The sequence below is a fragment of the Coturnix japonica genome, chromosome Z (genome assembly GCF_054131305.1).
Source record: "Coturnix japonica strain WE chromosome Z, WE-NBRP24, whole genome shotgun sequence".
NCBI classification, from domain to species: domain Eukaryota; kingdom Metazoa; phylum Chordata; class Aves; order Galliformes; family Phasianidae; genus Coturnix; species Coturnix japonica.
In genome coordinates, this window is record NC_140702.1 from 43,880,970 (window position 1) to 43,897,052 (window position 16,083).

At 38.9% G+C, this 16,083-nt stretch overlaps 1 protein-coding gene and 1 non-coding gene across 10 annotated transcripts in view; both read left to right on the forward strand.

Moving 5' to 3' along the window:
* Nucleotides 1–16,083, forward strand: part of NFIB (nuclear factor I B) — a 256,034-nt gene that overhangs the window by 28,802 nt on the left and 211,149 nt on the right. The window lies entirely within an intron of this gene.
* Nucleotides 12,536–12,607, forward strand: TRNAH-GUG (transfer RNA histidin (anticodon GUG)). The gene has a single exon. It is a non-coding gene; the product is annotated as a tRNA-His (tRNA).

A 16,083-nucleotide genomic window follows, 5' to 3' on the forward strand; every position in this document is an offset into this window, starting at 1 on the left:
CAAAGGGAATTCTGTACCTTGGAAAGAATATAAAAATGGAAAATGTGATATTTCCTGTCCAGGAGAGATGGTGAACTGAAATGAAATTCCTCAGAGAATGTGATACTAAAATACCAGTTTTCTTACTGCAGAAAAAAAGGAAGGGCCTAATCTTGCAATATATTGACTGTGAGACATTCCAAATTCCTCATAGAGCCAAGAAATAATCAGCAAAACAAAAACAAGCAATGCTGAGGCCAGATGGCTATATGGTCAAATAAAAATGTTAAAATGGTGCTCATGAGAACTGCAGGCTGAGCAGATTACATGGACAGTGCAGATATATCTTGCCACATTTTTACTGGCTGAACAAGGCAGATGGAACTGAACTGGTAAATAACTAAAAAGTAATGTCATGGAGACATCTGATTTTGCATCTCCCATATCCTAACATTCTATTGCCTCTACTAGTCTGCCAATGCTTGAAGGAGTGTTGATCTGCAAAGCATCTGCAATGCTTTCTTTTGTAGTGTTGAATAGATATTTTCCCCAGGTAGGCACGCAAGAAACTGTATAGTATGTTTCTGTTTGTCCAAGATTCTAACAGTTTATTGTGGCTTCTCCTCATGAAAACAGACACACAAATGCGTACACATACAAACAGTCACATGTATGTGAGAAGGCATTTCCATTTCCCAGCCAGCAAATGCAAACTTTGCTTAAACAAATATGAACTGACAGATCATTTTCAGCAAGAGCAAAAATTGTCTGGTCTTACCTGCACAACATACTGCATTTACTACTTGAAAATACCAGAGCATAATAGATTAACCTGTTGGCAAATGCTCTCAAAGCCTGAATGTGTTTCTAAACACCTTTCCATGTTTGGGATTACTGACAGGCCTAATAGATACAATACACCTTCTTTTGAAAATCCTCATGCGTAGGAAGTTAACTTTCTTAGGATTATGAAAGATCTCCTCTATATTAATTTCTGACAGAAAATGTAAAATGTTGTTAATACAAATGTTTTTACTCTACCTAGAAGGCAGAAGTCAACTGAGTCTCCTGGTGCTTGGTGCTGTGTCTGGCAATGTCAGCACAGGGCTGTGAACAAGCCTCTGAATTAACTCTAGAGAAACATTATGCTGCATGACTGTAAATGGTTCCTTATGCCTGTCTTAACTCTCCACTACCAAGCTTGTGCAATTAGAGATCAGCTTGTTAGGAGAACAAATTTTAAAAATCAGTTTATATGAGCTGTCCTGAGGGCCTTTCCTCTGGAGCACTCATGCTTGTGCAAAAGGACTGATAGGTTTGCAAATCCTTCTGTTTGTTATGTGCCAGCTATATCATGTATGCACTGTAAGTTACCCTTATTTCACTAGGATCTGATTTCCAGTTAGTAAAATTAGATTAAGAACATATCATTTTAGAGATAAATTCAGTTGCCTGAACAGAGGACTGGGGATAAAGAGCATTTATTTGCCATATAATTACTGCAGTGTAGTGCAGTAACTCCATATCTTTCCCTGAATGATATCCCACTGGACCCCCAAGCAGAGTATCATCACCAGAATGACGCTGTGAGTGGCTGTATTGCTCCCGATATTGAAGGTAGTACTCCCGTGTAACCTCAGAGTTGCTATTACACACTCATTGCCTGTATTTTTACTTTGAAGACGGGATTCATCAGCTTACATCTTTCCTGTGTTAAAAATCTGCAGTCGAGACTGCAGGGAGAAATCTCTATTTGAGGCTTCAGCTGGGAGTAGGGTTTGGGTACCTCCAGATATAACCATCTTTAACCTGACATCAGCAAAAAACCTCAGTTTTGATAAAATGGCTGCCTCTGATAGGCAGCACAGATCTGTGCTCTTGCTGTCCATGTCTGTGTGCTCATGTGCTCAGTACAAAAGAAATGGGCATTTTACAGGTCTCTCCTGTAGACTGTAAATCAGCAGCATAAAAATCTCCTTAGCTGAACCATGGCGGGGGAAAAAAATAAAATAAAAATAATAAAAAAATAAAAATAAAAATAAAAATAAAAATAAAAATAAAAATAAAAATAAAAATAAAAATAAAAATAAAGAACTTTACCACTGTATTTTCCCTGACAAAAATATTTTCCATTTTGTTTGTCGCTCTCAGAAGTTGTCACCTTCTAGCCAGCCTGCCTTGCAATACAGTTCTATAGTAGGATCTTCCGTAGGTGTGTTAGCAGCACTTTTTCTTCTTTGTTGTTTTTGTTGTTGTTGTTGTTGTTTTTCTGATAGCAAGTAGGCAGCTATTTTCTTAACAGGTTTTGCTTGTTTGTTTGTTTGCTTTGAACATAAACAATAGGTCTAATGTGAGCAGCGGGTGATTTCCTATTACAGGACTAAGGAGTGTTAGAGTCCCTCAGGTGGTAACTCGTCAGAATTGCAGCAAGACGTGAAAAGCCGGTTGCGATTCAGAAAAGAGTGCAACCGTTTACCAGGAACGAAATATGATGAATGTAAAAACTGATCAAGAAACTGGATATTTTAAAATCATGGATATTGGCCATGGAATGTACTTTTAAATATATTCGTGGCTACAGTTTCAGTAAAGGTTCTCATTTATTTTGTTGAGGCTTTATTCTGATCTTAGAACTAAGAGTCTGCTTTTATTTATAGAAGGTATCTAATTATGGTGAGTAATTTTAAATGGAAGTAGATAAATTTGTCATTACAATTATTTTCTCTTTCAGAATAAATTGAGAAGAATGTTCATGAGCCTGTCTTTCTAAGTAACAACAAATTTATTTGTATTTTCAAGTGAGATTTGAACTTGAAAAGGAGATAATTCTATAAGAATTTGTGGCATTTCTCTCAGTAAATCACCCACTAATAATAGATCTTTAAAAAAGTCAAACTGTGCCCAAGTGTTGCCCTTGTCTTTATGGATTTTCATTGTTGCCTGGTATCTTCTAAGCTGGCAATTTCTACTGTTTTTCCACATAAAAGTTAGCAAGTTAGTCGTGGTAAAAGACTGGTGAAATGGGTTTAGCTGACCAGTGCCTTTAGTTTGTCACTGTTGGCTTGGTATAACCATTTGCCATTGGCTTCTTTATAGCTGAAAGCTGATGCTCTGTGTGTGTGTGCTCAAGAGACTGCTGCTAAGTGCAAGTGAACAAAGCACTGCCTGGTGATGCTGAGCTATGATGTGTAAAAGCTTTCTTTAGTGAAGCTGTACTTGCCTGTCAGATGCTGTTCTACACCAGTGAAGGTTTCGTGTGGTCTGGATATTTATCTATCTGTACAATTACTGTCTGGTGGATTTCTTCACTGCAGCTGCCATGCATCCCCTCAAGTCTGTTCTTCCCTTCCTCCTTATTTTTAGCATTAATTTTTCCCATAACCCCTGAAACAATTAGTACACAAAAATTAACTTGTGAAGAAATATAACTTGCTCTTCATAGAGAGAACCAGAAAGACATATTTTGCCTGCATTCTTACAAATGCTCTTTTTCTTTTTTGTTTCACGTGTCATGAGGCCTCTGTGCATGAATTCAGTAACAGAATATGATCAGATCAGAATTCATATAACCTCATGTCTCATATTTCTTTTATTCACTAAAAAATACTTTGCTGGTCCTTGGAAGAAAACCCTTGAGAAGTTGCTGATGTAGTTTGCCATCTGGGAGGAAGTGGCTCACAACATCACCTACATGCATGGTTAATTTTAAAATGCTAGGCATGCTAGGCGCAGTGTGTATCCCCACCATGATGACACATGCATAACCACTATCACATTTTTACCCAGCTTATATCGTCAGTCATCTTATTCTCTAGATGTTTCTAGAGTATCTTACTCTAGGGAACCTGCTTTAGCAAAGGGTTGAGCTTGAAAATCTCCAGAGCCCCCTTCCAACCCCTGTGATTCTGTGATTCCGTGGTACTGCCTCCACAAACACGCTGCTTTTTCAGTGCTAAAGCAGGTCTTATAGTAACCCACATTACCATAAAAAATCAAGAAGTTATTGGGCTGACCCTTGTGACCCCCAGAACTTCACAGTGTTGGATAAACCTATACAAGACAGAGGACAGAACAATTATGAGCTCAAAGCTGATCAGAGTTCTCGAAGTTATTTCTGGAGGAGCAATTCATAAAATCAAGCTCCCTGCTCCCCTCCTCTCTCCTGATGAAAGAATCAGCTCTGCCTTACACTCATGCCAAAGGCCACATTTCTCTCTGGGATGTATGTCTGCATATACTTGTGCTGGATATAATCTGAGAACAGGACTAAGCTTTGTGGTTTGGCTCTTGCAGCACCTAACTGAAGCCAGGCCCCCGCTATGACCTCAATGTGACTGAGCTGATAGTTCATGACCCACCTTGGATACATACATTCCAAGTGGTAACAAGTACACCACACCAAGTCCAACAATCAAGAGAAAACAAAAGCAGAATGGTGGGTGGGTATCAAGGAGAGTTCTTTCGGTGAGTTTTTTGAAGGTGTGCTGCATTTTAGTGCAAACAATTCAAAATGTCACTTTCAAAGTGGCTGCATTTATGTAACAACATGAACCTTTTTGCTTTGCCGCAATATTCTGAGGGAACGTTCTGCTTTGTAGAGCTTTTGGGAATTTATGTGAGTTTTAAACCACTTTTTGTGCTTCCCTGCTAGTTAATAACACAGATTCCAGCATCACAAATGGAGTTCTACAGCTATTAGGAAAACAGCACACTTTTATTAGCAAAAATAAAGCAGCTTTAAAGCATTGTTGGTCAACAAGTTTTACAGTAAATTCTCTATAAGGAGCAACACAGGAAGTCACTTTAACTTGTCAGGTTCCAAACATTTCTGGAAAAAGCATCTAAGGTGTGACCTAGGTAGTGAATTCAAGAGCAGTCTGCTGGGAGGAAGGAAAATTTTGTCCAGCCCTTCACAGGGGCTGAGTGGCTGATGTACATTCTGAAACTGCACTGTACTTCTTTTCCTCTGAAATCACATTTAGCAGGCTTTTAATGTGATGCCACCGAGGAGGCAGTGCTGCCTTTTGAGCTGCACACTGCAGCCTTACTGAGTCAAGAGTAGGAAAGTATTTATGCAGATGATAGAGATTACTTCAGAGAGATGGTTACTGTCTGCTGAAGCCCTCAGTAATGCGTGGCTGAAAACGATAATGTAACTTTGCTAAGTTTAACCTATTATCTAACCTTACTATCTTCTGTAGTAAGGTTACTGCAGAAACTGTGAGCAGAAGATTAGTAGGTACTATAACAAAACATGGTGTTCTATCTCAGCAACGCAATTAAACTTAAGCAAAGCCTCTTCACAGCTATACATTTACAAGTCCATAAACATTTAAAAACTGACTGATTTAACCTAATTTATTCACACTTCACTACCCAAACTGACTAGGGTCTTGAAAAAGGTACCTTCAGGTATTAATGGTAATCTCATTTTGTATTTTTCTAGTTGTGTCCTTTTGTTGTGTCTGAAATGATGTTTTCCCCACCAGCATATTTTTCCTCAGTTGTGTGTTGAGACCAGAGGCAGTGGAATGGCTTCAGGACAAAACCTCTGCTCATAACTTTATACTTGGTAGACATTGTTAGTCATTGCCACAGAAGTTGATACAAGCACCTTATTAAAATAAGTATTTTATCAGAGATTTTGATTTGATTAACCCAGGATGAGGAAGTGTCTAGAAGTCGTAATAAATGCCACATGACTTGATGTTATAGCTGATAACTTAGGATGTTAGTCACTGGGATGGAGCTGTTGCATTGCCTACTTTGTTTCTTTCAGTTTAACAGGGATTTTACACATGAGCACAGAGCCATAAATTATGGATGGGGGAGATTTAATCAGCGCACACGGGAATGTACTATGCCATCAGATTGCAATTATTAGACCATTTCCACTTTCTTAAGAAGATCTTACTCTCAATTATTTGCTAGCAAATAAATGAGTAAACTAATAATAATGCTGGGGTCTTAGTCCTGCTTCCGTAATAGATGGCTCAGAAGAGATCCTTTGTAATTCAGTCTCAATACCATATGTCTCTGTTGACATTAAAGTGCTTAGTTCCAAATGAGTTGGCTTCATTCAAGCATCTTAATTCAAGAGTGGATGATTAGATCTTAAGCTAAAAACCTATTAGGATGTAAGCACTTATGTTGCTGAAAGGTATTAAAGGAACAGCATAGTGTGGTTGCAGATAAATCCTCAGTATCTAATACTGATTGGTTAAACTTCGTTTGATCTTCAAACATTATTAAAAATGAGCTTAAATGTTCAAAGTTGAACATGGCATAAGTAAGTCTAGAGGTTATGTTATGTGAAAATAAATTTTGGTGGCTTTTTGAGAGAGAAGAAGCTCAGAAAAGATATCTTGATGCTCTGTGAACAGAAATAATGTAAGTGGCTTTAAAGTGCAAGAAGATACTATCTTTGAGAACTGCAGAGTAAATTTCTTTCTTTTAGTCAGTAAAGCACTGTAAGAACTATAAGAAAATCCTAGGAACTCTTCAGTCATTCCTTAGCATGTTAACTAGCATTTTTAATAATCTTGCGGCTATGAATTTTATTTTTCATCTGTAGAACAGTGAAATTATGTAGTGAGGAAAATATCCCAGTCCTTGTTCTAAGTGAAGGGAATTATTTTACTGAATAAGAACTGAAATACTGAAAGTAAACACTGCTACTTTGGAAGACTGATTTATGGCACAATTTAAAACTGTGTATGACCCAGGCTGCAGGAAATTTATTTTCTAAATTATGTATTTTGCCTCCAGCCCTATGACAGAAACATAAGATAAAATAATTACATGACAAACCTTGAAATGTTCTTAAATTCTAGTTCATAAAATGTTTAATAAAAATAATAGCTGAATTTTAGGAGCAGTCTTGTGATTTGTGGGGTCTCATTTAGAGACTGTTGAGAGTGTTTGGTTTTGGCCATGTTGCCAAAATGGTTGCCGAGATTGTGAAGAAGCAGCTCCTCCACAATGGTCAGAATGACTGTGGGAGAGCTCACACTCACTGTGGTCACCTTCACTGCTGCAATTCAATATATCCTTTAAAATCTGATGATGACTTATCACAAGTTATTGACATCCAAAATACAGATAACTCTTCCATTATGAGTAATGTACATATATGTATATATATACAGATCTTTTAAGGAGTGTTTTTTAGGGTAAAGGTAACACGTTAAAAAAGAAAAAAGAAGGAAAAAAACAACCTGACAACTGATTAAAACTGATGATCAATGATTTATGGTTCTTTGAGGAACAGCAGTTTATATGATGTTTCTCTCTGCAAATAAAGCATATAGAACCCTGGGGAAGATGATGTTGCAGAGAAGAGGGAAGAAAAGATATCTTTGCAGAGGAATGCAGAGGACATGTTTACATGTGAAAAAGCCATCAAATTAACTTGAAAAAAAAAACCACATTTTTAGGCAGCAATTCTGTTGGAGAGGTATGGATGTGTTCTTTCTTTCCATTTTCTGATCCTCAGTGAGGGATCACTGTTAAATCAGCACATCTTATTTGAGTAAGACAGTACTCTAAGATGTTTGTGTAGCTGCAGGGCTCAAGAACATGTTCTCTAACTCTGTTTCTGCTAGGGAGCTGAGTGGCTGCAGGTGAGAGTAACCAGAAACAGCTGTCCCTATTCACACCCATGGCACTGCTGTGGCATGTAGACCATGGTACTGCTGTTGGCCTGTGGTAGTAGAGTCCCATTCCTGGGACTGTGTTGCAGGATCATCCAGCAGTGGAACCCTGTGTGGGATCTGTTCTGAGAGCCAAACATGCCTCAAGTTAAATCAAAGCATGTGAGGCAAAGCAGAGGTCACAGATTGTTGGTGTTGATTGTAGGAAAAGACAAAATATGTGATCCACTGTACTGAAGTCAGTAGCCTATGTTTTCGGAGCTAATTTGAACTGGCTGAGTGAGTCAAAATGTTTACATACAACAATGGTTGTGGTATTTATCTTTGACAAATGACTTGAGATTTAGCCAAGTTTATCATCATCAGGAATAGTTTTACCCATCTACACTAATTTATATCTTCACTGATCAGGGTTTCAAGGAGGAAATAAACTATTTTATCCTGGTGGTTTTTTTTTTGTCCTTTTCTTTCATGAATTTCCTAGGGCTTTGTACCATCCAAGGCTGATATTATGCTCCACTGCTGTGTCACAACAAACCACTGCAACCATCCATTTGGATGCACACGTGTGAGGAAAATAACCATATCAAAATCAGATGCAATGATAAAGTGAGTTAAATTGATATAATATTTTGAACTTCCCCAAAGTTCTCCTTATTTCAGGAAATCCTCTGAGAAATTGTTGATATACAAGATGAAGTGCATGAACCACTTAGGGATTATGGGGAAAGAGAGGATGACAGGGAGAAGAAATGCAGAGTGAGTAGCAGTGCGTGAACACACATTCCAAGACATCTGGAAAAAGGAGAGGCATTAGGGCAACTGTTCTTGTTTCCTTGTCAGCAACCGGAGTTGATTTTCATTAACCAAAGTGAACTTCAGGAATTAGCTTGTTTGGAAAATTCAAAACAAACTTCTTTTTTTTCTATAGTCATAAGCCCTTTGGTAATGTGCAAGAATGATAAAAGAATCTGCAGTCACACAGATTTTTTGAGTGAGAATTCTGCTTTACTTGGGCTTTTTTTTTTTTTTTCCTGATAATCTTATAGATTTGATCCTGAATCTATTCTTGATGACTCTCTGTTCCCTTCTTTGCCAGCCTTCAGTATTGTTGCTCCCTCTCATTTGCTGTGACATGCTTACCTTCACCCTCGGAGTGGTCTGTGGCAGAAGCAGCAGCCACTGTGTTCTGAGGTGTGGCAGGAGCTACGGGCTGCCCTGGCTCGGTGCTTCTGCTTTGCCCTTCAGGCAGCACAGCTCACACACAGTCAGCTTCTTGCAGCCCAGGGCAGGTAGGCTGGGTGGTGCTACCAGCTGAGATCCAAGAGGATCTGTAAATTTAGGCTGGAAATCCCCACACACAGACTGCAGGGCTGTTTATTTCAGCACTGTCCTGCTACCCACTGTACATGTGTAGAAAAGCCTATCATTCATGGTGAAAAAATACAAAGCAACTCTGCCTGTAATAAGTAAAAGATTTATGAGATGGCCATGCCCTGGATCTTGGGACATGTCATGTGCTGTACTCAGCACATGAATACAGGGGGAAGATAAGAGCTGTAATGATCAGCATACCTTAAAGCTTGTGAATCTTGTCCTTGGAATAGTTCCTGGGATTTGAGAGCTGAAGGCACGACCTCCCATGCTGACACGAGGGCTCTGCTTTTACACAAGCACAGCAAGGCTAATGTTTTACCACCTTAGTGCTTCTTTTGGTGCTTCCAGAAAGCACTCACCATCAACAGGTGGATCAAACACTGACCTGGCTGCATGTGTGTAGCTGAAAACAGCTACCAAGGCATGCTTGATCTAACAGTGGTTAATCTGATAAAAAGTTGTCAGGTTTTAGCTAAGTTTTATTTGTTCAACTGCCTTTTTCATTATTGTCTCCATCTGATTATCCTCTGATGTTCACATGTCCCTAAGCTGAGCCGGAGATGTGTTTTCTCCCTTTAGTAGAAGGGTGCGTTCTTCAGACTCACCCGGAAGTGCACAGAGAATGTTGCCACATAGGAAGCTAAAAACAGCATCAAGAACAAGTCAAAATGTAGCACAGGGGCAAGGACTGGCAAATCCCAGGCATTTTCTTTCTGTTTAGAAGAGGAGCATGTTGATGAAAGAACTAGAGAACTACCTAACAGCCAACCTCCCAGTGTGAGATTCAAGCGTTTGGTCACCCACAGCAAACTCCTTCCCATAGGTGAAGGTACCGCTGGTTTATGGTGGGGAAAAAAAAAAGAAAAAAAAGGAAAAAACACTTCCCTCAGATGCTGTTTGCAGCTCAGCTATTTCACCAACAGCAGAATGTTAAATGGGAAGTCACACTTACGTGCTGTTTATAGTTAAGAAGAACATGTGTTTGACAGTAACAGAACATCCTGAGACCTTTCCTATTCGAGTCTATTTTTGGAGGCGCAGGGAACTCACTCTCCCCTCACAGGACATTAACTCTGAACCTTGAGGACAGCTTACAAGTTCAGAAGCTAAATTAGGGAGAGTTCAATACTTGCTCATTGCTCCACATCAGGTAAGAAACAAAGCTCACTTTGATTATCCAGTTCAGTTTCCCAGTTTTTGGTTTTTGTTGGTTTTTTTTTTTTTTGTTTTTGTTTGTTTGTTTGTTTTAAATAGCCTGCAGAAGTTTTAATGAGCGAGAATCATTTCAGAGGAAAACCTCACAGCCGTAAGTATGTGGAATACAATCCTTGTGAATACTCAGTGGGACTGAGAATTTTGCAAGAGGACATGAAGTACAAAATTAAGGAACAATAGATGACACATTCACTTGCAAACCACAAACTGGCAGTATAAAATGCCAGTGCAGATTTGGGCTGCGAACCAGAAACATCGGATAACAGGGTAGGAAATTACATTTACTACAAAAATTTGGAAATTTTCTATTTGGGAGTATAGATACATCTCCTTTGCTTCATCGCTAACCTGAGTGCTCTACCGGCTGAAGCTTGCCAGCTGGCTCCAATTTTCTTTTTGTTGTCATAGAGCTTGTGTTGTAAGACACAAGCTGTGATTAGATGTAAGTTGTGTTGATAGTATGGAATTTTGCTACTTTGAGGATCTTAGCTCTGTCATTTGCTCTTTTGTGTTATAAATGTCTATGTTTATATATATACATATATATAATTGAAGACACACCAACACCAGCTTTGACATTTTACTGTTTCTGAAAGCAGTTATTTGCTCTGACAGAAGAACACCTTAAGTTTTACATTCATTCTAGGCCTGTGGATATCAGAACTTGAAAACTGGAGGAAGGGAAAACAAAAATGGAAAGGAGCAAAATTGTAGGTCTGTGAGTGATTTGTTCACTAAGAACAATTATATGGTACTGACTAGGAGAAAATATTGGACATTTACGTAGTCACTTGTGGCTGATTATAGGGTACACAGAGCAAAATAAACAAATAAATAAATAAAGGTATTAAAGCATAGTTTCATTGGAACTCAAAGAAAAATAGTGTTCCCTAGATAATTACTTTCAGCTAGGAAATTTTGGGTAGTGATCACTCTGAAAAGGTAAAATTGCAGTCGTAATAGGAAAAGCTACTCGCTGTTGAAAGAGCTGTCTAATGAATTGCTGAAGAGCTATCCCAGGTGGGTCTTTAATTCTAAGGATTGTTCATTGTATTTTCAGCCTGTACATGGATTAAAATGAAGTTCAGAATCAGCTATGACAGTATGATTCAGTGCAGAATCTGTATAAGGAAAGTAGCCATAGCTACTTTTAGCCATAGCCAAATGACAAACACATACCCTGTGGAGACAACTGTGATTTCTCTGTAATCTAGTCATTGTGAAGGCTAGGCTTCCTCCATGTATTTAAATATAATTTTGTTTCCCTTTTTGTTCCTGGTTATTACAAGTGCAGTCAGAGAGGATTGTCCACATCCCCAGCCTGTCAAGGTCTCTGTGGGTGGATGCATGGCCCTCTAGTGGGTCAGCCACTCCTCTGAGTTTTGTCATCCTCAGATTTACTGAGCATGATTTTCTCCCTCCCTCCCCCCCCCAAAGTGTTACCACTACAAGGCCAATTCACTGTGGAGTCAAGGGGCCTGAACTTCACTCTGTCATGCTGAGGGGACACAGCTGAAACACAGATGAGCAGATTGAGGCTTGTCCCCTGCTTGTGCTAACAGGCAGCGAAAAAGTTAGGACTGGAGACATTGGGAAATATTCCCTTGCATCGACTAGTGACCTGATAGGTAGAGAATGCCCTTGAAAGTGAGAGGGCAGAGCTGTTGTTGGTATCTGCTTCAAGTCTTCCTTCTTCCAGACCTGCCTGCATGAAGCTGTTGGCTATTTTAGGGGTAGGATGGTCTCCCGATTTTTTTCCTTGTTTGTTTTTCTGACCAGAGATTCGATCTTGAACAAAAGAAATATTTTTCCCAAAGCTTGCTTCTGAACAGAATAAAAAATACTTGTCTTAAGATTTTTTTTAGACAAAAAAACCCAAAAACCCAAAAAACGAAAACTCAAAGAGTGAAAAATATAATAATAACTTTTAGAAAAGGTGTGTAAAACATGCTCAGCTACTTTCTGAGCACAGTGCAAGGAGTCAGCTGGGACACCATGACTTTGCTTTCCCTAACACTGATAAAACAGGAGAAAAATGCTCTCTTAAAATATGTGGGAGACAAGAGAAGGATATATAGCTCCATAATGCTTCTGAGCCTGTTTCTGGGAAGTTGTGATAGCGTGGACAATTAATAGAAAGGAAAGAAATATCTGGAGGCAATTCTGAGAAGACCGTAGTGTTTAATTGCTTGTAAAAATACCTAGAAACTGCTGCTGCTAAAACTTAGTGTCTACTGTAGGTGGCACCATTTGTATAAATTTTACGGACCACTACAGCGAAGTAGGGGATTTGTGCAGTGTTCTGATAGCTTGCCGTGATCGTATAGTGGTTAGTACTCTGCGTTGTGGCCGCAGCAACCTCGGTTCAAATCCGAGTCACGGCAAACTGAAGGGTATCTTTTGGAGAGCTGTAATTACAGGCTGCCTATCAGAAACTACCTATCAGTGATGACAAATATTAAGACAGCAAAAGTAAGCGGAGATTGCAGCTTTTATGGGAATGTTTTGCTGAAATATTTATGTGACACAAATACTAGCTCAGTAATCCTGTTGCCAAATGCGATTTTTAGTTTTATTTATTTATTTATTTTAATTTAAAAGTTGATGGGTATTGTGATAAATACAGCAACACAGTGAGTGTGTAATTTCTGTTAAGTGCAGCTACTTAAGATCTGGACTGACCAATTAAGGCAGTTTGGTTTTCACCTTTGTTAGATCTAATACAAAAGCCTGAATTTCTTGGAAATAGGTCATTGACAGATATGGAAATCCCACTTCCCTAGGCAGAGTTGCTGTTAGGAGGCTTGTGCTGGTGACAGATGAGAGACGCCATCACCTGGCATTGATTCCAGCCCTTCCCTTTGGATTTCCTTATCTACTTTACATCACTGAGTAACATGGGCTCAGGTTCTCAGACTGAAGATTTCTAAAACCACATAGATTTTATCAATTTACTGTAACTAAAGGCAATTTGTGTCATAATGACAATATGACAACAAAATTACATAGCTGGTAATAACTGGATTAATAAAAGCCCCTTATTATGGAGTTTATCAGATTATTTGCATGCCACTGAATGGAGTTTCTGGTAATTGGTTCTTTAATTTTATAAGAAGACAAAATCAAGAACAGTTTTTCTCTTGCTGTTGTGTTCACATTTGGTGGGACATCTATCAATTCTTTGCGTAATGGATGATGTCTCAACCAGACTGAGCTGGCCTCAAGCTTCCACAATGGGCCAGCTCTCACAGTTCATGAAGGACAGGGGCATGTCTCTCTGGAACTGAGGAGGATCTTTCCTTGCACTCACACCTGGTGAGGAAATGAAACAACATTCTTTGCAGTGATAACAGGAAAGAAGCAGAAGCTCTGTAGCTTTGGAGGGCAACTCCCCTTTGGCAGTTGTAAACTCAGGTGCCCCAGTTTGGGTGTAGTAAGTTGGTGACTCTCAACATCTTCTGACTTCCCCAGGATCAAGGCAGCTCTTGCTGCTGTGTTTTTAGGACTCTGGTTGGTATTCCTCTGGTTGGCCTCAGACTTCTTGCCTAAATATCACTCAGCCTTTTAAGAATCTAAGCAATTAGCTCTCCATTTCTTGGTTTGATTGACAAAGTGGATGTGACTGATTTCCCAAAAGAAAGCAAACAACGTGCTCTAGTGTAAAGGCAAGAAGGATCATCTTTTAAACTCTGTCCTTCTTCCTATCTCTCTGTTTCGTCTTCTGCTTTGTTACATTTTATAAACAGACAGTAGAGTAACTCCTCACAGGTGCATATGTTCTTTGAAGCATTCTTATGAATGGAGTCCTTGAATTTAAATCACAGCACTGTAGAGCCTGGAATTCTGCTCTGCTTCCACATCATGCTGAGACAAAACACTCAAGGTTCATCCCTGCTTGACCTCAAAGCTCCTTGATACATGCTTCTTTATACTCAGTAATTCAAATTTTCATTTTGGTGTTTTGTGATGAGTTAATTGGAAGCTTGCTCTACTTTTCTTGTGTTGATACTGATAACCATACTCTAAGCTCAATGGTAGCAATACAAACTGATAGCAAGAACAATATAGGTAGGTTAGTAATTTTCCTTACCAATTCCACCTCCTATTACTTGTTCCCTTCACAAGAGAATCAAAATTCACACTCAACTTCATGCTAATGTAAGTGGCTTTCTACATCCCATTTCCTGAAAAAATATTGATGATTTTTTTCCATCTTCTTGGGGAAAATAAAACAAAAACTTTAGTGCAAAACAATGTGTAGGGATATCAGCATAACAGAATAGGAAACAGAGGTTTAATCCTGTCACTGATTTAGAACCTCCAACTGTACAAAGAATTACCTGCATGCTTCTGCAGTGTGCACGCCCTGATTCCTAGCAAGCATGTCCAGATAGCACTTTTTGAGTCGGAAACTCTGATTTAATAATGTGAGATTAAAATAATTGGAAAGGATTCAGTTTTAGGAAAAATCTATTACTGAAACACTGTGGAGTTTTGCTTTTATTTCCTTGAAGTCCAAAGAGAAGATTTTACTTCTGCAGCCTTCTCTGGCTTTGTGGAGCAAGCTGATCTATCTGGTGGGAAAAGATTAACAGTATTTTAAAAACAAGGCAGCAAGTGCATGTCTTTCTCTGCAGATCTTTAGGGTTTGTGCCTACTACTGTTCTTGTGCATGGCGTGTTCTGCATAGAATGAAAATACATCAAGACATATTTGTGTTTATTTTCATAACCATAGTCTACCTAATACACATTCTGGCACCACATTTAATAGGATGCTCTCAGGAAGATATTCCTTTCTTGTTATTGTGTCTCAACCTTATTTTTTAAAAGCTGCTGCAGGTGTTTTTGAACTATGAAGAAAAAAGCCTAGTTCTTAAGGAAGCAATGCTGAACAGGGAGACTTAAAAATTACTGAAAGATCAGCTGAACCTGAAGGTTATTTCTTTTCTTCTCTCTTTGTTATTGTGTGCAGCAGAGCTGGTTGTATGCAGTCTGATGTTCATATCAGGTGTTGAGCAGGATAGAAAGCAGTGGCTGTTTTGAATCTGCAGTCATCAAATCAAATTAATTCTGTTTTTCATTCTCTTTACAAGACTGCAGCTCATATTAAAACTTTTATAGGTCCCCTCTGAAATCCTTTCAAAGGGCTCTGGTCAAGAAGACTCTTTGAAAGGAGATCTTCTGTGGTAAAGAGAACTCCCGATAGCTTGAATAGCTGGTTGCGCTTTAGCAAAGAATGCCAGGAATTAATTTTGCAGGTGGGATGGTTTTACCTCTGGAAATTCAGCTCTGAGTTTACTGGGTACTATTACTAGATGGGTAGTAATTGGAGAAAATCTGGCAGGGAATGAGATTCCTGAGCCTGATGTGTAAACACAACTGCATAAACAATGCCTGATGCTGCAGTTCTGTAGCTTTCCCCACAATGCATCTTCGGTGTTTCTTGAAAGAAAACATTTCCTGCTCTCTAAGTAAAACTGTGTGGCTTCTTACTTGTAAAGTTCCAGCAGTCACTCATACTCATAAACAGCTGTACTGGAACACATGTGAAGGCTGTGGTCAATTTCTGAACCTTTCAATTTGTACCACTTTGGGTTAAGCTTTGGCTCATGCTTGAATCCCACAGCTTTCTGCACTGCCTTTCAAACTACTGAGCTGGGCCTGGTTTTCTGCTAGATGAAGCTTTCAGCACAAGTCTCATGGCAACCAAATGTCCAAACCAAGTATAAACAATGTTATATATTGCCCTGTTTTTGCTTTCTCTGTGACTTTATACCTCTTGAATTCCAAATTTCCTGTCTTTTCTTAAAAAGATTTTATAAATGTGTCCTCTTTGTCTGGAATTTTACTAGCTTAAA